At 40.0% G+C, this 24,470-nt stretch overlaps 1 protein-coding gene across 6 annotated transcripts in view; it reads right to left on the bottom strand.

Moving 5' to 3' along the window:
• Window positions 1–24,470, bottom strand: part of LOC122562539 (leucine-rich repeat and immunoglobulin-like domain-containing nogo receptor-interacting protein 2) — a 727,031-nt gene that overhangs the window by 26,942 nt on the left and 675,619 nt on the right. The gene's annotated exons all lie outside the window — the stretch shown is intronic.

The following is a 24,470-nucleotide window of genomic DNA, read 5'->3' as shown; positions in this document are numbered from 1 at the left end:
GTTACTAGGAGAATGTTTGGGTATGGGCATTTAGCCATGGGTTCCCCTTGACTCACAGGAGAAATTGGAGGTGGCTATGAGGGCCAGACAGAGCAATATCGGATGCAACAAGAGTGCAAGGTGGAAATCTGCCCATATGAATGTACTGGACATCCAGCCCCCACCTGGATCTCCTTTGACCAAGACTCCCAGTGCAACATCTGATAAGCTGTTCATTCACTAACTCTGAACCATCTGAAACCTACAGTCGTGTGTGAGCCAGCATACTCCACTCATCTGTGCTGGAGAACTAAATCCATAAGTGTCCAGTTTAGCATTTCCAGACAAGTTCAAATTATGGTAGTTGTGGCATATGATTCTTGAATATCATGATTAAACAACTGATCACCTGACTTTGACATCTGTAGGGGAGAAGACACCAGCCTAAGTTGAACATGTGAATCATTGGGGTAGGGGGTTATTTTTGATAAAAGATTATGGACTGATATAAATAAAGGAGTGTTACAGTACATAGGGAGGTGAAGGTACATAAAGAGTGAGCAACCTCAAGGACAATTTGTGTGCACACACTCCACAACAGAGAGATACTCTAGGTTGAATATCTCAACATACAGGTAGCAGTATTGGCTTAAAGTGCAGTACAAAGCAAAATTTAAAACTGCGTTAAAACTCAGCCTTCAAACTGATTATTGCAATGAGCTCGCATTTCATATCAGCTTTCATTTAAATAAGAGATTTATGGAACTGATGCCAGGATGTTAAAGAACCAGAATTATCTGGGCAGACTGGAGAAGTTGGGTTGTTCTCCTTAGAAGATAAAAGGTTCCAATAAAGGTGTTACTGGTCAGTGTTCATAAATCACAAAAGGTTCTGGTTGACGGCAGACAGGTAAGTAACCAGAATTGCAAACAGGGTTTGAAACTAATTGGCTGAAGAGCCAGAGGGGGTGCAACTGTAGTTTACCTCTCTCATCCCTGAACCTGCATTCTCTAGGTAATCATTTTGAAACTTGGAAATTTCTTATAGTGCATAGCAGGGTAGATGTAGACTGGATGATTCCCCCGGCTAGTGAGTCTAAAATCAGGCAACACAGTCTCAGAATAGAGGCATGCCATTTAAGGCAGACTTGTTAAATGTTGTCACTTGGAGCATGAAGAATTTTTGGAATTCTGTAGAGGGCTGTGGAATTTCAGCCATTAAGCATGTTCAAGACAGATTTTGATCTATTCCTGGGTACTAATGACATCAAAGATTATGGGATAGAATGAGAGAATAGTGCTGAGGTAAATGATCTGCCACGAACAGCAGAGTCGAACCAAATTACCTCATCCTACTCCCTATGTTCTGAGGTGAAATTAGCAAATTTTACATAGTTGATTGTTATGTACCATTTAAAATGGAATTTAATAATGTAAAGGATAAACATATACAGAGCAACAGGAAAATAACAGGAAATGAGGAACTGAATGGCCCTACGGAGATTGGCATGGATATAATGGGCCAAATAGCCTCCTTCCATGCTGCACCAATATATGGTTCTACAATTTCAGTTACCACCTGAAACAAAAAATATCTTCAGATATTTTACTTGGGAATTGGCTTTAATATATTACCTTTTAATTGGCAGATTGTTACCGGCAACATTATAATTTTAACACTTCTACTGCCATGCTAATTAATGAAAAACACATCCTTTTAAAAAAATCTCCAATTAAACAATGTCATAACTCCTCTGGCAGGTTGAATGCTCATTTTCTAAATTATTCCACTTTCTTTCTTACTCATTTACAACACCAATGTGTTGAAGGTTGGTTGGCTCTTTTACTCCAAATATCTGAGCTCAAATGCATTTCAACATATTTGATTGCAACAAATGTCACCTTTTCATCAGTGCTTTCACTCAACTGGATATTTAAAGGTCACATCTTTCCAGCTTGCAATCAGAGAATGAGGGGTTGACAGTATACTTCACTGATGTTTGGTGAAACAATCTATAACTTTCCCTTCTGACATTGCTTTTGCCTCACATCACACCTCTAATGCTAAGTAAATATCAATAGACAAAGATTTATTGCTGACCAGCTTGGGTGCCTTAATTAAAAAGAAGTAGGAGATTCAGGGATCTATACAACTTCATGTTAATGAGAAATATAAAGCAGCATTTCTTTCGAACTCGCAAGGATTGATAACAGTATGACTTTCACAGCACTTACAGAAAAAAGTGAGAGCAGCGAAGAAGAAAAAGAAGGGAACGTTAAGATAAGGCAACAAAAGTTCCTTTAATAGGATTAAGCTCAACAAAGAAGTTGAAGATTTTGTTACTCCAGATTTGATTATTACATTGATCTCTGGTCATTCCGTCCCTCCACAAACTTAAGTTCATCCAAAATTTTGTTGCCTTAACACACACCAAGTTCCGTCATCCACTGTTCATATTCTCTCTCCACTGCATTGATTCATGGTCACAATGTTAAAATTGATGTCTTACTAAAGTCAATATGGATCACAGCTACTGCTCTGCCCTCATCAATCCTCCTTGTTACTTCTTCAAAAAACTTGATCTAGTTTGTGAGACATGATTTCCCACGCACAAAGCCATGAGGACTATCTCTAATCAGTCTTTGCCTTTCCAAATACAGGATGTACATGTATTTGGAAAGGCAAGGACTGATTAGGGATAATCAACATGGCTTTGTGCATGGGAAATCATGTCTCACAAACTTGATTGAGTTATTTGAAGAAGTAACAATGAGGATTGATGAGGGCAGAGTGATAGATGTGATCTATATGGCGTTCAGTAAGGCATTCGACAAGATTCCCCATGGGAGACTGGTTAGCAAGCTTAGATCTCATGGAATACAGGGAGAAGTAGCCATTTGGATACAGAACTAGTTCAAAGGTAGAAAACAGAGGGTGGTAGTGGAGAGTTGTTTTTCAGACTGGAGGCCAGTGACCAGTGGAGTGCCACAAGGATTGGTGCTGGGTCCTCCACTTTTTGGCATTTATATAAATGATTTGGATGCGAGCATAAGAGGTATGATTAGTACGTTTGCAGATGACACCAAAATTGGAGGTGTGCTGGACAGCCAAGAAGGTTACCTCAAATTACAACAGGATCTTGATCAGATGGGCTAATGGGCTGAGAAGTGGCAGATGGAGTTTAATTCAGATAAATGCGAGGTGCTGCATTTTGGGAAAGCAAATCTTATCAGGACTTATGCACTTAATGGTAAGGTCCTAGGGAGTGTTGCTAAACAAAGAGACATTGGAGAGCAGGTTTATAGCTACTTGAAAGTGGAGTCACAGGTAGATATGATAGTGAAGAAGGCATTTGGTATGCTTTCCTTTATTGGTCAGAGTATTGAGTACAGGAGTTGGGAGTCATGTTGCGGCTGTACAGGTCATTGGTTAGGTCACTGTTGGAATATTGTGTGCAATTCTGGTTTCCTTTCCTATCGGAAAGATGGTGTGAAACTTGAAAGGGTTCAGAAATGATTTACAAGGATGTTGCCAGGGTTGGAGGATTTGAGCTATAGGAAGGGGTTGAATAGGCTGGGGCTGTTTTCCCTGGAGCGTCAGAGGCTGAGGGGTGAACCTTATAGAGGTTTATAAAATTACGAGGGGCAAGGATAGGATAAATAGACAAAGTCTTTTCCTTGAGGTCAGGATTCCAAAACTAGAGGGCATAGGTTTAGGATGAGAGAGGAAAGATATAAAAGAGACCTCAGTGGCAACTTTTTCACACAAAGGGTGGTACGTGAATGGAATGAGCTGCCAGAGGAAGTGGTGGAGGCTAGTACAATTACAACATTTAAAAGGCACTTGGATGAGTATATGAATTGGAAGGATTTGGAGGGATATGGACCGGGTGCTGGCAGGTGGGACTAAATTGGGTTGGGATATCTGGTCGGCATGGACAGGTTGGACCAAAGGGTCTGTTTCCGTACTGCACATCTCTATGACTCTATTCTCAGTGGCAACATTCATCCATTACAAAATGAAGCAATAAGAAAATCAGGTTCTGTTTGCTCAAATCAAGTAGACTCTTGAGAGTAGTTTGAGTGTGTTTGAAGGACTTGGATTTGCACTATGCATCTCTCTAGGATGAGTTTCAAAAAAATTTCCTCATTTATTAACTCCAAATGAAGTGCATCTTTCAATTATGATATACCAACTAAGCAGTCTTTCCATGTACATAGTGGTGGTAATTCCAATTAATCCTATTTGGAGTTCAGAGTTTTCATCATATGCTCAAACTGCTCCACCCCCACAGTCCCAACAAGAGTTGCTCTGCATGTTTGCTTTTGCAGCGTATCACCATGCCACACCAAATGGAAACTGCAGAGACTTGAGATGAAGAATGATTGCCAACCAACAATTCCCTACACCCAAATCTAATATTTTTTGCATTGAAATGTCTGAAGAAAATGGCCATTAAACCCACCACTTTTCTTTTAAATTCTGCCATGAATTTTCTTCCCATGTGTAATCAATATCAGCAACCTTGCAATTAATCTTTAAGTCGTGGAGTCAGTGTGTAAACTCACATTCTAATGATCAAACATCTACTTAATAGATAAGGCCAATAGAGCAGTAGGGCACCAAGTCATTTAAAGTCCAGTTTTTATGGCCTCTAAGACAATGACTCAACAAACAAAGAGGAATGATTAGAACATGGAGAGTAATGTTTCTGTCTCACTATTTGCCTTCCGTGTTGTTTCTTCTACTTCTACATCATTTTTACATTCACTTAATACTCTAAAGCTAAGGAATAGTCATATTTTTAGCATCTATGAAAAAGAAGTGAAAATGATTATCTGCTTTTAAAATTTCCATCAAAATTTCCATCATTTGTTTCTGAACTGGAATAATTTTCACAATCCAATGGTTAAGAAGGTGGTTAACATGCTTCCTTCATTGCTCAGATCTTTGGGAACAGGAGTTGGGACTTCATGTTGAGGTTGTACAGGACATTGGTGAGGCCTTCTCTGCAGTATTAAGCCCAGTTCTGGTCACTCTGTTATAGGAAGGATTTTATTAAGCTGGACAGAGTTCAGAAGAATTTACCAGGATGTTGCCTGGAATGAAGAGTTTGAGTTCTAAAGAGAGGTTAGATAGGCTGGCACTTGTTTCACTGAAGCATAGAGGGTTGAAAGGTGACCTTATAGGGGTTTATAAAATAATGAGGGGTATAGATAAGGTGAATAGCAAGTGTCTTTTCCCTAGGGTGAGAGTTTCAAGACTAGCAGGCATATTTTTAACATGAGTTTTGAGAAGATTTGTAACTCAGGTTGAGGTTCTGGATATAGGTTTGCTCGCTGAGCTGGAAGGTTCATTTCTGGACATTTTGTCACCCTACTATATAACATCTTTGGTGGGCCTCCAGGCAAAGCACAACTGATGATTCCTGCTTTCTATTTATATGCTTGGGTTTCTTTGGGTTGGTGAAGAGGTGGATGAAAGTACAGTTACAACATTTAGTAGACATTTAGATAAGTACACAAATAACAAATGTTTGGAGGGATATGGGCCAAGCGCAAGCAGGTGGGACTAGTCTAGTTTGGGATTATGGTCAGATGATTGGTTGGACTGTGTTTCACCGTTTCCATGCTGTATGACTCTACAAATTAAAATGTGATACTTTGGTATTAGTAACTCTGACACTATACAGTTGTTATGATCCCAGCTAATGCTAATATTTGATAAGTCAGATCTCAGAATGAAACCTGGCTTGATAGATCCAAATTTTATTAGTTTCTTTAATAACAGTGGTGGTCAGCTACTGAACACACGAACAAGAGTCCACCAGTGTACTTTTAACACAATGAATGAAAGGTTTTAAACAAGAAAGAACATGAATTATATTTTTAAAAGTTTGTAAAGATTTTATTACAAACACCAGAAAAGAATTCTACCTCACTTTATTCCTTTCATCCAGCAATATCCTACCAAACAACAAATCCTGGTGAAGATTTACCACCCTCTCCACATTAAAGACTTCCTGCTCACACTGGCACAACTGCAATCAGTGCCCTCCCAATGAATTTTTACTCATACATAGTCCCATTTTCTTCAGCTGATATCTCTTCCCAAGATACTTAAAACAAAATTGCAAACTAAACACACAATTACTCAAACTTCGGAGCAACCACAAGTGTCCTAAATTCAGTTTTCAGCAGGCTTGTAAGATTTTTACCATGGAGATTGAACTGTTAGGCCCCACACACACTGATCATCTGACTGACTTCCTTCTGGAATTTTGTGTCCCTGTTTGCCCATGAACCCCTGGCATTTGTTAACTATACATTTTTTTCCTAGTCTTTATCATGCAGTAAATTACTTTTTCATTTCAAGGGTTGTAAAACCTCATTAAAATATTTGTGAACAACCATGCCTCCTGATTTATCAGCAGAAGGCTCACAGGGACAAATTATAAAATGAACTTGACCATGTCTCCCTGACATGTAAAACACAAGAAATGTAATACATCTTAATATATATATATCATAGTAACTTAAAGTTGGACATTGTCCCAAACGTATTAATGCATAAATAAGTTTACTTCCCTTCAACTGAATGTACACTGAAGAAAATTATGTAAAACATACAGCAGATAAACAGCCCATTCAACCCAAATAGTCCATGCTGGTGTTTACGTTTTATATAAAGGTCCTCCCACCTCTTATCACATAAAACTGTGAGTTCATTGTTTTTTCCACTCCTTATCATGTATTTATCTACCTTTCCCTAAATACATCAGGCTTCTCTTTAAATACTTAGGTATGTGCCATAGAATAGTTCCACAAATGTGAGCAGGGACCATAACCCCACCCAGCTCGTTAGTGTTCATGCTTAACTGTGTCTCAAAACTGAAAGCTGCTCCCAGGAGTCTTAGATTAGATTCCTTACAGTGTGGAAACAGGCCCTTTGGCCCAACAAATCCACACCGACCCTCTGAAGAGTAACCCACCCAGACCCATTTCCCTCTAACTAATGCGCCTAACACTATGGGCAATTTAGCATGGTCAATTCACCTAACCTGCACATCTTTGGACTGTGGGAGGAAGCCAGAGCACCCGGAGGAAACTCACACAGACATGGGGAGAATGTGCAAACTCCACACAGACAGTTGCCTGACGCTGGAATCAAACCTGGGTCCCTGGTGCTGTGAGGCAGCAGTGCTAATCACTGAGCCACTGTGCCACCCTTCTATGGCTAAGGCTAACCAGATCTTCACATAATTAAAATTTTCAGCACAGGTTACTGATAATGGCTAGTAATGAGAACCTGGCTTATTTTCACCTCCATACGTGTCAACTGTAAGAATTTGGAAGCACTAGTTTTTAGAGCACTATTCCTTCATCAGATGGTTGGAGGGATATGAGCCATCATCAACCATCTGACGAAGGAGCAGCACTCCGAAAGCTAGTGCTTCCAAATAAACCTGTTGGACTATAACCTGGTGTGGTGTGTTTTCAGCTTTGTACACCCCAGTCCAACATTGGCACCTCCAAATCACAGCTGTATTTATGGTTGAATCTGAGTCAGGTGCACATCCAAGACTTGATCACAAAGGTCAAAGTTTTCTCTCCAGTATTGTACTGAGAGACTCCTAAAATATTTGGAAGAGGCATTAAAAACGGAGGTATTGTATGCTATTGCAGCTGTAGGTAAAAGATTCCATGATACTAATTCAAGGAAGAGAGGGTAAGTCACACACTCCCCCCACCCCTCAATCCTATCAAATCTCCTAGTCAACGTTATCTCTCAATCAGCATGTCAAAACTGATTATCTGGTCATCATCACATTGTTGTGAGTGGGCATTTTCTGTGCACAAATTGGCTGAAGTGTTTCTTACAGCAACAATTATGTTTCAAATACACTTCATTGGCTTTAAAGCATTTGCAATGTCCAGTGGTCATGAAAGGCTCTAAATAAATCAAGTCTTTATTTTCTTCTCCTTGGGAAACAGTGACAGAACTCATACTGCTGCTGTATAGAGATTTGTTGACTCATAGAAAAGAATTCTTGATTTGTCTGACTTAGCAGCTTAATGGTTAGTCTACTTTTTCCAATTTTCATTGAAGGGTTGCATGATTTTCAATGTATTAAAATACATTCAATCTTCAGCTCATGGGATTCCCCATAATGAAATGTCTTTATACAAACACCTGCTACCAATATGATTTACTTGATAGTTGGCTCACTAAAACAGCAATGACAGCTTAAAGCCAATATGTAGATACTGACTGCTTTGAACACTGGTAAAACAATTGACTCATTCACACTAAATGTGGATTGTAGAGAGTATTTAATAAAAATAAATATGATTCTATTCAAAGCATAGCTAACAGCAATGGAGGAAAACTTATCGCTGAATAGAATATTGGACTGCAGAACTTATTGCATTAAAATGCAGAATATATTGCTGCAATACAAGCTCTTAATTAATTTGTCATCATTTTTTTCAAAAATACATTAATACAATATTGGGAACAGACCTTTCGGTCCATCAAGCCTGCGCCAATTCCTAATCCTTGTTTATACCAGCTACTTATTGCCCATATGTGGTTTCTATCTCTCTGTTCGGCTCCAATCCAAGTGTCTATCAAGATCTTAAAAGCTGCTTAACGTGCCTGCTCTCAACACCTCTACTGGTGTGTTTCCAGGCACTCACTACCCTCTGTGTGAAAAATTTTCCCCACGCTTCTCCCCTAAACTTTCCCCCTCTCAGTGTAGTGACCAGAATTGCACGTAATATTCCAAAATTTGCCTAACTAAAGTTTTGTACAACTGTAACATAATTTACCAACTTTAATATTCAATACCCTGGCCAATGAAGGCTTGCATGCTACATGCCTTATTGATCAGCTTATCCACCCGCGTTGCCACTTTCAAGGAGCTCTCAATGAGCTAATTTGGAATGAATCCTTTAAATAACACAAACTGTGGGTGAATTCGTAGTAGAAATTCAATCATGTTGTTTGAGCCCATACCGACAAGCTAGCTAAAATTAGACCTTATTAACATTATTTTATGAAGAACAGGAGAAGACTACAACTAATGTGTTAACAATGATACTTTCCTGACTAGTTCACCAGTTGTCACTTTGAGAAGACAAGTTAGTTCTTTTTTAATTGCAAAAAGGACATATCAGACATGATTTTGTTTACTATTAACAATTTTCTAGCAGCCATCCATGTAACTGTCACAACTCTCAAAAACAAGCACAGTTAAACAGATTGAAAGTTATGCATTGCACTGTGCAGTTGACATATACATATTAAATGATATTGAGCAAAGCAATCACATTGGAGAAAGTGAAGGAAACAGCAATTATGATCACTTTGGGAGGGGTGGTAATGGGAATAGCTTGCAGTGCTGCATTTTGCTAACAACTAACATAACTACAGTCACAAAAGATTTTAATTGTGCGAAATGCTTCTAGACACATCATTATGAGCTATTATTTCAATGAAAGGATCTATTGCCATCAATTAAAGTTTGAAGAAAAACATGAGCAACATTGCAATTGATGTGTGAAGAAAGTGAGGACTGCAGATGCTGGAGATCAGAGTTGAGAATATGGTTCTAGAAAAGCACACCAGGTTTGGCAGCATCCGAGGAGCAGGAGAATCAACGTTTTGGGCAAATGCCCTTCATAAGGAGTGAGGCTTGTTGACCAAGGTGAGTGGGGGTGGAGTTGGGGCGGGGGGGAAGGGAGCTGAAAAAGTGATAGATAGATGAAGGTAAGGAGGAAAGTGATAGGTCGCAGCGGAGGGTAGAGCGGATAGATGGGAAATGTGATGGACAGGTCAGGAGGACGAGGACTCCCTTGTCAGGTCCATGCACCCACCCCCACTCCCGGCACCTTCCTCTGCCACCACAGGAAGTACAAAATCTGCGCCCACACCACTCCCCTCACCTCCATCCAAGACCCATAAGGATCCTTCCACAGCTGACAGAAAGTTACCTGTACCTCCACCAATGTCATCCACTGTATCTGTTGCACCTGATGTGGTCTCCTCTACATTGGGGAGACAGGACGCCTACTCGCAGATAATTTCAAATCCATGACTATTTCCATCTAGAAGGACAAGAGCTGCAGATATATGGGAACACCATAATCTAAACTTTGAAACTTTCCTCTCTGGCCAAGCTGTTGGTGACTATTCCTAATTCCTCCATTTACAGCTTAAGTGGCTTGTTTGCTTTTTAAAAAATCACTCTTGGGATGTTGGAGCATCGCTGGCTGGCCAGCATTTATTGCCTGTCCCCAGCTGCCCTTGAGAGGGTGCTGGTGAGCTGCCTTCTTGGACTGCTGCAGGCCATTTGCTGTAAGTTGACTCACACTGCCAATATGGAAGGAGTTGTAGAATTATGACCCAGTGACAGTAGAGGAATGGTGATATATTTCAAAGTCTGGATGGCAACTGGTTTGGAGGGGAACTTGCAGCTGGTGATGTTCCCATATGTCTGCAGCTCTCATGGATTTGGAATGTGCTATCTCAGGTCCCTTGATGAATTTCTGAAATACATCTTGTAAATAGTACACACTGCTGCTGTTGAGCATCAGCAGTGGAGGGAATACTCCTGTGAAGTATCTTAAGTATGTTTAAAGACATTAGATAAGTGTAAAGTGTTGTTGGTGATGTCGGTCTGAAATGGTAAATCCTGAAGAGTTCCATAATTACCAACCACAATGACAATGTCATATAGATCTGTAAGCCGAATAGCTTAGTATCTTGAAGTCACAAGACCTAACATCTTGGTCCTCCTTCAAATCCCTGGAACAATATCTATCGATGTATATTCACAACAGGTAACAAGAAATTACGAAAATCCTCTACTAAGACTTCTCACCTTCACTTTAACCACAGTACACAGAGCACACTGTGCAGTATCGTACTCTTTTAGACAGTAGTAGTAACAAACTTCATCATGAACAACATCTCATAAAGCCTCTATTTTTATTTTAATTTCACCAATTTTCTAATCAACCAGTTCAGAGATGTTATTATACACATCTGCAGCATGTAAGACTTGAACTCATGCCACTCAGTCCAGGGGTAGGGACACCGCCACTGCATCACAATAGAGCCCAGATACAACAGACAATCCTTCTTTCTCCTTTCTGTTCAATACCTCAAAATAAAAAGAATTAAATTAAAAGGTCAAAATACAACCATAAATGAACATGGTTCCAACAAGTGTCAGAACTCAACCTCCCAGGTGTGTGAACATTTTAATTTTTCTTTCCTCTCTTCCCTCACTTTATAATGCCCTTGCTGACAGTGGATTCCCTACATTTGTCATTCCTTGGTATTCCTTTCACCATTGGGGAGTTTAATAATGGATTATAGCTTGAGGCATTCACTAATCGACATTTGCAACTTGTGAAAATAGGGGCAAAAACATCAGTAAAGCTGAAATGAAAGACCTGTCAACTCAGCATAGCATGTACATTAGAAAACAACAAAACAGGAGAGGATGAGAGAGAGTCAATGATCACTGGGTGCTTGTTTACAGCATGATAAATTCAGTGTGAGAGTGGGAATTTCTCACTGGTTTTTGATCCCAACCTTGTGAACAAATGACAGCTGCCAGGAGCCTGAAGGATAGAGTTATTTCCCTTAAGGACCTTATTAATTAACTGCCTCTATGCTCACCATGTGATTTAAGTAGAGCAACTAGCTCCTAATGCTTTCAGATCTTCTGGACCTCAGGCAACACCCACTTGGAGAGAGAGGCAGGAGACTGAAATTGGACCTCAACTTGAAGTCGTGGAAAAGCAAATAAATATTTGAAATAGTGGTTAGCTCCTGTGATTGAAAGTGGATCAGATCTAATCATTAGGATGATGAGATGCCTTTGCTGTCAGAACACCTTGATTTGGGAGGTGGAACCTCACTGCTGCAGAGTCGCAGTCTCCATAATGGAAGTGGTTATATCTGACTGTTATCTATGCTATTGAGACTGCAAATGATGCAATATCACAGGATCTTGCTCTCTCCTGTACTATTTCAACATGATTTCACAGTAAGATGTTTCTTAAATGAATGTAATGCTCTTCTTACCGCAACAGGTATTAAAAGAATTTAACAGATATTTCTTAAGCAGCACAACAGGACCAGGAACATTGTAGGCCCTTTTGAGCTGACACACCACAATTGTGGTGGTGGGTAGGCAGTTCTTCAACTGGCAATATGTTTGAGAGATGGGAGCATTGCCTCTAATGGAAGCCTTCAGTAAGTAAACTCACTGCCTGGCTCTATGGTGTGGGTAGCTGCTTTTCATTATAGAGAAAGTGGCCAAGGGGAGATTTGAGAGAGGTTTTCAAATCATGAATAGGCTGGAGAGAGTAGTTAAGGAAAAGTTATTCCCATTTGTAAAAGAAGCAAGAATGAAAGGGAATAGATTTAAAGTGACATGTGAATGAAACAAAGGGTGATAGGAGAAAAAAAAAACTTATTCAAAAGCCTGGAAATATGATGGAGGCAGGTTCAATTTAGATAGTCAAGAGGGCATTGAATGATTATTTGATAGAAGTAGCGTGCAGGCATATAAGAGAAAGGCAGGAAATTGGCCTTTGGCAACGGAACCGGTATAGATAAGACAGGCTGAACGGCCTCCTTCAGTGCCCTATCAGTTCTGCGCTTCCTGTCTACCTATGGGACATTTCCTGCAAGCAGGAGATGTGGTAGGGCCCTGTCTTGATATGACAACCCAACTACATTCCTCCCTTTGACACTACCACTCTAAGATCAAGAAGATTTGCCTAGGTTCTCTTCCTGGATTTTACAAAAAGAAAGTAACATTAAATTGAATGACATTGGTGAAGTTCCCAGGTAAATGGGTCATTATGAGTCATTTTGAAATAGATGCTACGGGCCGCTGGGAACAGATGATAGAAGTCAATCATTTCTGTGACAGCTGTTCCCTTAAATTTAAATGAATTTATCCCTTTCCACAATACATTTTGAAGATAATGCCTTTCATTCTCTCCCTGCATAATTCAATGTTGATATAGAATCATAACAAAATGTCCTTTACTATCATTCTATCCGAACATGTTGGATTGATGCTGAATGCTTCCAAAGGTAAGTAGGAAAAAACTATTGTAAGGAGGCTACAAATCAATCTCAATAGATAAAGTGAGTAGTCAACAATCTTGCAAATTGTGAAAAGGGGAAAAGTGTCCATTCTGACAGAAAGAACAATGAAGAAGCATATAATCTAAATGGTGAGAAACTGCACAGCACTGAGTTGCAGAAGGATCTCAGGCTCTTAGCGCATGAATTGCAAAAGGTTAGTGCACAGGTATAGCAAGTAATTAGGAAACCTAATGGAACATAGAGTTTATTGCAAGGGGAGTTGAATATAAGTGTTATACTTGAGTTATGCAGAGCATTGATGAGACCACATCAAAAGTATTGTGTACAGTATTAGGTTCCTTATTGTTTTCAGAAAAGGTTTCATACACAAATGCCTGGAATGTACATGTGGAAATATTGGACAAGCTACTTTAGGAGAAGCAACTTGATTGTAACTTATATAATCATAATTTATTTTTACAGAGTGGATATGGAAAGAATGTTTCTCCTTATGGGAGATCCTAAAACAAGAGGTCAATGTTTAAAAATTAAGGTTTGCTCATTTAAGACAAAGTTAAAGAGATTTTTTTTCCAGAGAAGGTTGAGTGTCTTTTGAACTCCCCTCCACATCCCGCCTCTCTCCCCACCCCACTGTTCTGTCAAAACATGGTGGGGGCAGAGATACTAGATATTTTTACAGCAGAGGCAGATAGATTTGTGAGAAGCAAGGCTGCGAAATGTTATCAATGACAGTTGAGAATGTGGAGTAATCTGATCAGTGCTGATTTTATGAAATGGCAGATCAGACTTCAGGGGCCAAGTGGACTACTCCTGCTTCTAGTTCATATGTTTGTAGCTAGTCAAGTGCTAAATATATCCTACTGATTATCACACACAAATCAGATGCTCAGCAGTTTTCTTTGAATGTTCAGAATGAAAAGCTTCCACTGCGTGCATGATGTGTATTTATATGACTGGTATTTGAAGATTGAGCCAATTATTCATGTTTTACAGGTAGACAAATCAATTTAGATTGTATTTGTGCATCACTTGAGGATACTGGGAATTTAAAGTCAAAGCAAGGTCATTCTAAAACACCTTCCATTCCTGTAAACCCTTTGCATCAGCCTTTCACAGCTCCCGTATTAATCCACAGTTTGCTTGTTTAGTCAAGAACACTTTGGAGATGTACAGTACATCCCATAAGTGGCATCATCACCTCCAGGCAATGACGGTTAGCAGTTGGTTGAGTTCCATTATTCTCTGAACTCTTGAAATGTACAACAGAATGATTAAGTATGGTAGTTTATGTCTTGTACTGCTGGTGGAGTGCTTGCATGCTGGGGTTCAGTCAACAGCTGCAGGGCAAGGATGGATCCCTATGGTCCTTGTAAGAAATCATTACAGCTGGTGCTTGTAGTTGCAATAGCACTACAGATATTTGAGAGGAGTTAACTTTAAAAAACTCTCAAAGCAAGTACAGGAGATTGTTTATGTCTCCATCCCAGTATGTTAAACAGCTGGATCACATATAATCCCTTTTGTAGGAGAGCCAGCATCACTTGGTCACCAGTGTATCAACTTAAGACAGGTTTCTAGAGGTGCAGGCCTATTTAAAAAATAAACTCAGTAAACATAATCACACACTTCTGTGGAAGCCCAGAGATGGGGACACCACCATAGCATCCCAAGAGCACCAATGAAGTACAGGTTGATTTTAACTATTCGTCTCACACGCAAATGGGCTCTCTCATGAGTGTGTAACCACAATCATGGCAATTGTTTGTTGCCCATCTTTCATCTTTAGCAAGTGTGGAATTAAACATGCATTAAGCCTGTAACTGGAACTATCCAGACTTGAACCACTCATTTAATCTATATGCTCCTTAGATCTCATGCAAGTTCCCCTCCAGGCCATTCACCATCCTGACTTGGAAATCTATCCCCGCTCCTTCAGTGTTGCTGAGTCAAAATCCTGGAACTCTATTCTTAACAGCATTCTGGGGCATGTAGCTCATGAATAATTTCTCAAAGATAACTCTGGAAGGGCAATAAATAATAGTCTATCCCATGAATGAGTTTAAAATAAACACCTGGATGCATCTGTGGAACCTTTTCTTTTAATGTTTAAATATTAGCATAAGGGAGGTTCATTGGGAGAAACAGTTGAGTTAGATGACCAGGGGCACAAAAGCCAGAAGGAAGAAATAGTGAAAACAGAAAATGGAGAAATTCAGCTCTGCCCAAGACCGCAAGAACTTACAGAGAGTTGTGAACACAGCCCAGTCCATCACAAAACCAGCCTTCCTTCCATTGACTCCATCTATACTTCCCATTGCTTTGGGAAAGCAGTCAACATAATCAAAGATCCCTCCCACCCTGTTATACTCTCTTGCACTCTCTTCCATCGGGCAGAAGGCACAAAAGTTTGAAAACATGGACCAACAGAATAAAGAACAGCTTCTTCTCGGTTATTTTCAGACTTATGAATGGACCTCTCATGTATTACAGTTTATTTTTCTCTGCATCTTTTCTGTAGCTGTATCACTATATTCTGCATTCTGTTCTGTTACCCTGTTGCACTTATATATTGAATCATTTGTCTCGATAGCTTGCAAAACAGTACTTTTCACTGTATCTCGGTAAAAGTGACAATAATAATTAAAATCAAATCAAATATCAAACTTCCTGAGTATTTCCAGCACTTTGTCTTCATTTCGAATTTTAGCATCTGCAGGGTTTGTTTTTTATTTAAGGATTATTTTTAGTTTGTATGATGTGGACTTGTAGCAGAGAGTGGAGAATGCTTTTAAAGCATAAGTCATCACTCCCAGGGGTGAAAGCAAATGTTGCAGATGCTCATAGGTTCTCATTGTCTTTGTACTGCAATTTCTTTACTTCTTTTTGTAGCTCCCATATAACTGTAGTGGAAACTTCCTCCAGTCTTCGAGTACCAAGGATCAAATCTAAAATAAATCATTGACCTGTTCTCAGCTAAACTCCTATTTACTGTTTGGCAATCAGGAGTAGGAATCCTGGGTCATTTATTAATCAATGGAATGGTAGTGCCTCAGCTGGTATAAGATTTAACTGATGAGCAAGGTTAACAGCACAATTAAAATCATTTGAGAACATAGCAGCAGGCCTTATTTACAGTTTGCTGTTCCTTTGCAATCTGTCCTGATTTGCAGAGATCAGAAGAAAAAGCAAATAATGAACATATGTCAAAAAAGCAGAAAGCGCTAGAAAAAAAGCAGGGAGCCTAACTTCAACCTGGGATGATCTATTGGGTAAAGAGTTCAGATTTGGCAAATACTTTGTGCATATCCTTGTTGTTTTACTTCTAACACATGTCACGATATTACTTCTTTTTATGTGCAGTGACTCAATAACGAAACAGTGAGGTTTGAAAATCATTCAGGTATGGGACATTAACAGAAATAACATTTATGTTGCACTTGTACCTGTATCACCTCCAATAAGAGAAAGTTTAATCATTTTCACCTGAAATTCAGTTGTATTACCATGACTGAATTGCTTACCGTCAACAGTCTTCAAGCTTTCTATTGACCAGAAACTTAACTGGACCAGCCACTAAAATAGTGCAACAGCAAATCAAAGATTAGGTATTCTGCAATGAGTGACTCACCTCCTGAACTCCCCGAATCTTGCCCATTATCTACAAGGGACAGGTCAAGAGTGTGATCAAATATTCCCCTCTTGCCTGGCAGTTCTAACAACACTAAAATAGCTTCAAGCATTCAGGACAAAACAGCCATCATCCTCAACCTCCATCCCCTCCATCACCTGCATACAGTGTGTAGCATATACATGACAAAATGCAGGAAGTTCTTCAATAGCACCTCCCAATCTCGTGACCTGTGCCGTTTAGAAGGTCAACACACCTGAACAAATTGATCTGAGAAAAAAGATAAAATAATTTTTCAGATAAAATTTAATGCATTTAAGTGTGAGATGATGCACTTTGGAGGGAAGTAACAAGTCAAGGGAGTACTCAGCTAATAGCAGGACACTAGGAAGCTCAGAGGAACAGAACAACCTTGGGAGTCTTGTTCACAGGTCCCTGAAGATGGTAGGACAGATTAATAGGGTTGGTGAGAAGGCATTTGTAATATGTTATGTGTTATGGGTTACATTGGAGCTGTACAAAACTTTGGTGAGGCCACAGCTGGAGTATTGTGTAGTTCTGGTCAACAAACAATAGGAAGGATGCCATTGTACTGGAGGGAGTACAGAGGAGATTCACTAGGATGTTACCTTGGGTAGAGCAAGTTAGCTTTGAAGAGAGGCTGCATAAGGTTGGGTTAAAACAGTACAGCCCAGGAACAGGCCCTCCAGCACCAACCTGGGGTTGTTCTCGTTAGATCAGAGAAGACAGAGCGGGGACCCTGATTGAGGTGCATAAAATTATGAGGGGCATGGACAGAGTGGATAGAAAGCAGCTGTTCCATTACCTGAGAAGTTAACAATAGGGGGCATAATATTAAGGTGGAAGGCAGGAGGTCAGGAGGGGATTTAAACAAAGAAAAAAATAATCCAGAGGGTGTTACAAAAATGAAATGCAGTACCTTGGACGATTGTTGAGGAAAAACACCTCATGACCTCAATATAGTATTTGGATGAGCACTTGAAATTTAATAACATTTAAGACAATGGGCCAAATGCTGGCAAGTGTGACTATAGTAGATTTAGATTAATTTTTTTTTTATTGGGGAAGACTTGATGGGTCAAATGGCCTCTTCTTTACTATATGATTCTATACCGATTCTACATCCAAAAAGGCACTGCTGATCAAAGACATCTGTGTTACTCTGTGGTTATGTTTGGCAAGGCACCGTAGTACTTTGATGTTCCTCCTGCACAGGAAATTGACCAGTTAACTTAGCTCTGTTTCTCTATCCACAGCTACTGTCTGTCCTGCTCACTCCTCCAGTGTTTCCATGTGCCAATAATTTGCATTTCAGGTTTCAAGTGCCTGAGTCAAATACACTGCCAGTTTCTTACTATTGTACTCTCTTGTAAGCAAAGCTAACAAAAATGTCACCAATTGGAATCAAACTTCCCTTAATTTCCAGCAGCTATACAGAAAATAATACAAGCTGGGTTCTGTTCGGGCTATCCATGACTGGATGGCACAAAATGGCTGACAACTGCTCCTGACAAGTTTTGCAGAACATGGTTGACAGTAGTTAGAGCATGTGGGAAAACATTTGCTTAATGTAGCTTCAGCAAATAAGCAGCTTTGTACAAATCAAGGTTACTGGATGAGAAAGAATGTGTAGCTGAAATTACTTACATAGATAAAAACATTTTACACTAAGTAGATGTTTCTCTTGAATTATTTAATCAATCTTTTACAATATTAAAAGTAGGTTTTAGTTCAGAATCTTCAGATTATCATAGATATGGATTCTGAGGTAGTTATAGATCCACATCTATACAAAAAAATCACCAAAAGAAAATATTCAATCCAGTTTCAAGCACTAGATGTGGCCTGCCTCTTATCATTAAAATCTGTGAAAACATCATGATGGGGGCTGGACCATCAGCCTGTCCATCTTTTTAAGGTGCTGTAACAGACAGCCAATCACAGAGGGATAACCCAGAGCTGCTGACCAGTAGTATCAAAGAGGGGCATGTGAGCCCTAAGTTTTAACTACATACAATCTGAATCTTTTGTATGTCTTACTTAAAAGAAAATCTGAACCTGTAATAAAGCTGTACCACAATAATAGCTGAATCTACCACCGGACTTTGACTTCTGATTGGAAAACATGAGATTTAACAGGTGTGTTTGAAGGAAGTAGCGCATTGCAAGTTTGGAATGACATTGATAAATTACTCAGATGCTGTTCTAACAATGCAAGTTATGATCTGAAGCCTTTGATATGTTATTGTGTTGCACTAGCTTTTCATTTAAATGAAGAAAGAAGTCTTAGCAAAACATTTATTTCTATTCTTTTGTGGAATGTGATTGTCTCTGGCCAGGCAGGCATTGTTGTTCGTTCCCAAATGCCATTGGGAATGTGATGATAAATTGCCTTCTTGAATTATTGAAGCCTGTCTGGTATAGAAAAATTCATAGTGATGTTAGGAAGGGAGTTTCAGGAATTTGACCTAATAACAGCAAAAGAATAGTGAAAGAGTTTCATGTTCGGATAGTGTGTGGCATGGAGACAAACTTACTAGTGGTATCCCTGTGCTTCTGCTGCCCTTTTCCTTTGAAGTGATAGAGGTTGTGCATTGAAAAGCATGGTCAAAAGAGGCTTATACATAATACTACTGCAATTGTGCATGGGTAGTGGAAGGGAATACATACTTAAAGTAATAGATGATGAAGTGCTAAAATAGTGTTTTGGTTTATCCTGGTTGGTGTTGAGTTTTTTGAGTATTGTTGGAGGTGCACACATTCAGGCAAATGAGATTAGATATCCAATTCCTGACTTCCTTCTTGTAGACAGCAGACAAATTTTAAAAAGTTAGCAAATAAGTTACTCATGCAGAATTCCTAGTCTCTGAAAGATGCTTGAAATTACATCATCATCGATGGTCACTCATAGACGCGATGACCCTCTTTCACTTTCAGGTTGAACCTGTAGGTGGCTGTACAGACTGACACAGGTATCACAGGTTCTGTTACACTTGGGGCAGGTGGTGGTCGTGGGAAGGGATAGGTGGGGCATTATTGTGACAGCGCCCTGTTTTCGTCTTTTCGGCTTCTACTTTCTCCTGACAGCAAGTCTCAGGGTGTTCGGCTTCCCTGATGCTCCCCATCCAATTTGGGCCATCTTGGGTAAGTGATTCCCAGTATCTGTGGGAATGCCACACTTCACCAGCAAGGCTTTGAGGGCACTCCTGAAGCACTTCCTCTGTCCACCTGGTTCACCCACCATAATGATACGGCTGGTTCAGTTAAGTTTCTGATTAATTGTAATACCTAGAATGTTGATAGTAGGGGAAACAGACTGCTGCTGTATCTGAGAAGGTGCGAATGGTACAGAGTGTTGTGTCACCACCTTAAGAGGTAATCAATGCTGGTGACTTTTCTAATAAGCAAGGCAATGATGCAAGCCCAAGGAGAATAATGGAAGTATTTTATTTGTGACCCTGTTAACTGCTGCTGAAACAGAACAGGACAGATTTTCTTTTAAATAAAAAGCTGAAAAACGCATTGTAAGCAGCATGGTGAACTTCTCCAGAGTTATCTCATAATAGTAAGACATGTATATACCAGTTTGAGGTGCAAGTGGCAAGTAACCTTTGTGCCACACAATTGCAGTCAATGACTATCTCCATTAAGAGACAATCTAAGCATCACCCCCTGACATTCAATAGTGTTACCATCACTGAATCCCCCACACTCAGCATCTTTTGAGTTCACATTGATCTGAAACTCAACTGGACTTGCCACATAAACAGAATGCTGGAGATCAGAGCTGGAAATGTGTTGCTGGAAAAGCGCAGCAGGTCAGGCAGCATCCAGGGAACAGGAGAATCGACGTTTCGGGCATAAGCCCTTCTTCATTCCTGAAGAAGGGCTTATGCCCGAAACGTCGATTCTCCTGTTCCCTGGATGCTGCCTGACCTGCTGCGCTTTTCCAGCAACACATTTCCAGCACATAAACAGAATGGCGACTAGGGAGGGTCAGAAACTAGGAATACTCGAGTGAGGACTCACCTCCTGAATCCCCACAGCTTGACCACCACCTGCAAGACACAAGTCAGGGATCCACACATAGCTAGATGAGTGCAGCTCCAGCAACACTCAAAAGCTTGACACCATCCAAGGCAAAGCAGCCCATTTGATTGTCACCCCATCCACAAGCACCCACTCCGTCCACCACAGACACTTAGTAGATTCAACAAAGATCTTCACGCAGCACCTTCCAAACTCACAACCACTTGAATCTAAAAGGACAAGGGGAACAGATACATGGGAACAACACCATCTGAAAGTTCCCCTCTAACTCACTCATCATCCTGACAATATATTACCTTTCCTTTATTATCGCTAGGTCAAAACCTAGAATTCCCTCCCCAAGGGCATTGAGAGTTAAGATTATGACATTGACATGTCACTTAAAGTCAGCTGAAAAGATGAAAGTCAGTGTAGCAAGGCACAAATCTCCAAGTAATAGGTGCTATGACCAGTACTGACATGGTTACCAGAACACAAAGTATCTAGCTGTATAAGTCTATTGAACTCATTGTGAAACCACCTTGCATTCCAAGATCTTCAAAAGCCATGCTGTACTGAAGGACACAAGGCTCAGAAATACAAAGAAATCTGGTTCCAAACCCAGGACCCAGAGTCCAATAAGATTCAACTAAACAAAAAGCATGTGCAGCACACCCTTAGCAATGACAGAGAGTGCATCAGAGTCCTGTATCACACAGTTATGTACATGACGTTAGCAGCAAGACTGACTAGCATTGATTCAGATTGGAAGAAGCTTCAATGAGAGTGCAAACCTGCATTCCATGTCATCCACATAGGGGGGTCACATTCACAAATTCAAACAGTTAGAAGCTTTTGTCACTATTAAAACCATGAGCCTGATGAAAATTGGCAAACGTACACTCAAGAACAAAGTTACCACTGAACCTAGTTCAAACATGCTCTCACTAAATGTCATAGGATATTCACACGGACTATTGAACGTCAATGATGCAACCTATGACAGCAAAGTCAACCACAAATAATGGGACACCATCCCTTGCATTGACCTATTGATAACTAAAAGCACCTATGACAATTCTGCTTGGAAACCACAGGCATTTTAACTGATGAAGCCAACTAGGAACAGAATTACCAGTGTACAGGGATGTCAATACTATGACCATTCATGAAATCACCAAAATATGTAGCCGATGAGACGAAAATTACTCATGTTGAGTCAGTCCAGGACTTTCAACAGTTGCACCCTGACATATGTGATGCTATAGCAAACTTCAAAGTTGAGTTTTGTTATTTGTTCATGGGAGGTGAGCAATGCTGGCCAGCAATTGTTGCCTATCTTCAAACTCCCTTGAACTGTGTGACTTGCTTGGATATTTCAATGGGCAGTTATTAGTCCACTGCATTACTATTGGCCTGGAATCACATGTAGGCTAGACTAGGTAAGGATGCAGACTTCCTTCCCTACGGTGGCACAGTGGTTAGCACTGCTGCCTCACAGCGCCAGAGACCCAGGTTCAATTCCCGCCTCAGGTGACTGACTGTGTGGAGTTTGCACATTCTCCCCGTGTCTGCGTGGGTTTCCTCCGGTTTCCTCCCAGAGTCCAAAAATGTGCAGGTTAGATTAATTGGCCATGCTAAATTGCCTGTAGTGTTAGGTGAAGGGGTAAATGTAGGGGGATGGGTCTGGGTGGGTTGCGCTTTGGTGGGTCAGTGTGGACTTGTTGGGCCGAAGGGCCTGTTTCCACACTGTAAGTAATCTAATCTAATCTAATCTAATCTAATCTAATCTAATCTAAAAGAGACTCATGAAACAGATGTACTTTAATAAAAATTGACATAAGTTGCTATTAGACAAGTGATTTTGTTTAATTCCTTTTTGCTCAATTCAAATTACATCACCTGCCATGGTCGGAATTGACCCATGTGCTCAAAACATTTGTCTCATATTCTAGAATACTAATTCAGTGATGTTACAACTATGTGATCTCAGAGAAGACACAATTCCATCATTCAAGTACTTTCATCAAACGCAATGTTCACATCCAAGAGAAGCTAATGACTGAGTTGGACAGCATGCAGCATAATGGTAATGATTATTGCATACATCAACACACAGATTAGTATAGTTCTATTATATGAATATTAAAGAAAAATGTCACAGTCAGGGTACGTTTGACCTAAATCTTCCCAAAATCACAGGAGTTAACATCCTCTCCAAGGATCACTTAGCAAAAGAATCAGAAGAAATCACAACTTTCAGAATAATATTTGGAAAATATTGCTTCTAGAGACAACTTTTCAATCCATCAGTCAAGCTACGCTCCTGCAGCATATGGACAGGATTACAGAAAGTATCCATGGATGTGTTGCCAATGTTATTCCAATGAAGAGCAAGACAAAAGTAGAGCACAATCAAAATCCACATTCTGCAATGGCGACAGCTTATTCCAGAAAGGATGGTCTTCAACAACAAATGGTGCCAGGTAAATGTTGGTCAGATCAACCCAATGGCTTTATCTTATCGGATCCATCTTGATCCTAGCAAATTTGAAAATGTACAATATGTGTCTAGTTCCATGGCAACCAAAACCTGCAGAGGTGTCTGGGAATTTGTAACTTACCAGCAGCACATGTACCATACATTTCCAAGAAAACATTGTTGTTAAGAGATCACTAAAGGAAAGACATACCATACATATGGAAGTAGGACCATCAAGCAGCATCAGAAGAGAAGGAGAGTTGACATTTTGGGTCATGATCCTTCATCAACATAAAGGTCCTGGTGAAGGGTCCTGCCCAAAACATTGACCCTCCTGGTCCTCTGATGCTGCTTGACCTACTGTACTTTTTTCAGCTCTATACTTTATTGACTCTGACTTTCCAGCAGTCCTCACGAACTCCAAGTAGGACCATCAATGCATGCTCACTATGCCAAACGATAATTACGTTGAGTATAAGAACAGGCATATCATGTCTGTAACAAACCTGGTAGCAAAATGGCTCATCTCTGGATAAGGGCTTAATGTTACTCACAGAGATCATGAGTTCTCAGAAACATGCTTCTCAAAAAACAAGAATGAGAGAAGATAGTTCTTGGCCACCATACAATTGCAAGACTGCCTAATCTGTACTTAGAAGGAAAGGTCAGAACCTTATAGCCTACAAATGGAACATCGGTATTTATAGAGGTATTCAAAATGTACAACGTTATGATCTGCATTTTGAATGACTCATAAATATCAGAGAAAAAATGTAGTTTTATCGTCATTTCAATCTTTTTGCTTATATTATTGAACAAAGGAGTGTATACACTATTTGAATGACTGTTTCTCATAGGTGAGAAGGAAATCTATATTTAATGTCCAGTTCATTTTATATTGTGTTGCAGCAGACCAATTAAAGTTCAGCACAATTGTAGAATAGAACTCTGGACATATGACATCCTGTGCATCAAACCACAGAAGTGTTTTAATTTCCAAATAGGTGACATCGATTTAGGATTCATAGGCAGTTAAATGCCTACTTCCTAATTCTTCAGAAATATTTGACATTTAGAGCTATTCAAGGATGGTATTACACAGCCCTGGAGCAGGTGGGACTTCAACTCAGGCCTTCCAGTCCAGGGGTAGGAACACTACCACAGCACCACAAGTGGGCCCATTTATCTAATTTG

This window comes from Chiloscyllium plagiosum, chromosome 2 (genome assembly GCF_004010195.1).
Source record: "Chiloscyllium plagiosum isolate BGI_BamShark_2017 chromosome 2, ASM401019v2, whole genome shotgun sequence".
Lineage (NCBI taxonomy): Eukaryota > Metazoa > Chordata > Chondrichthyes > Orectolobiformes > Hemiscylliidae > Chiloscyllium > Chiloscyllium plagiosum.
Note: the sequence above shows the minus strand (reverse complement) of the source record. Positions and strands in the feature narration are given on the sequence as shown.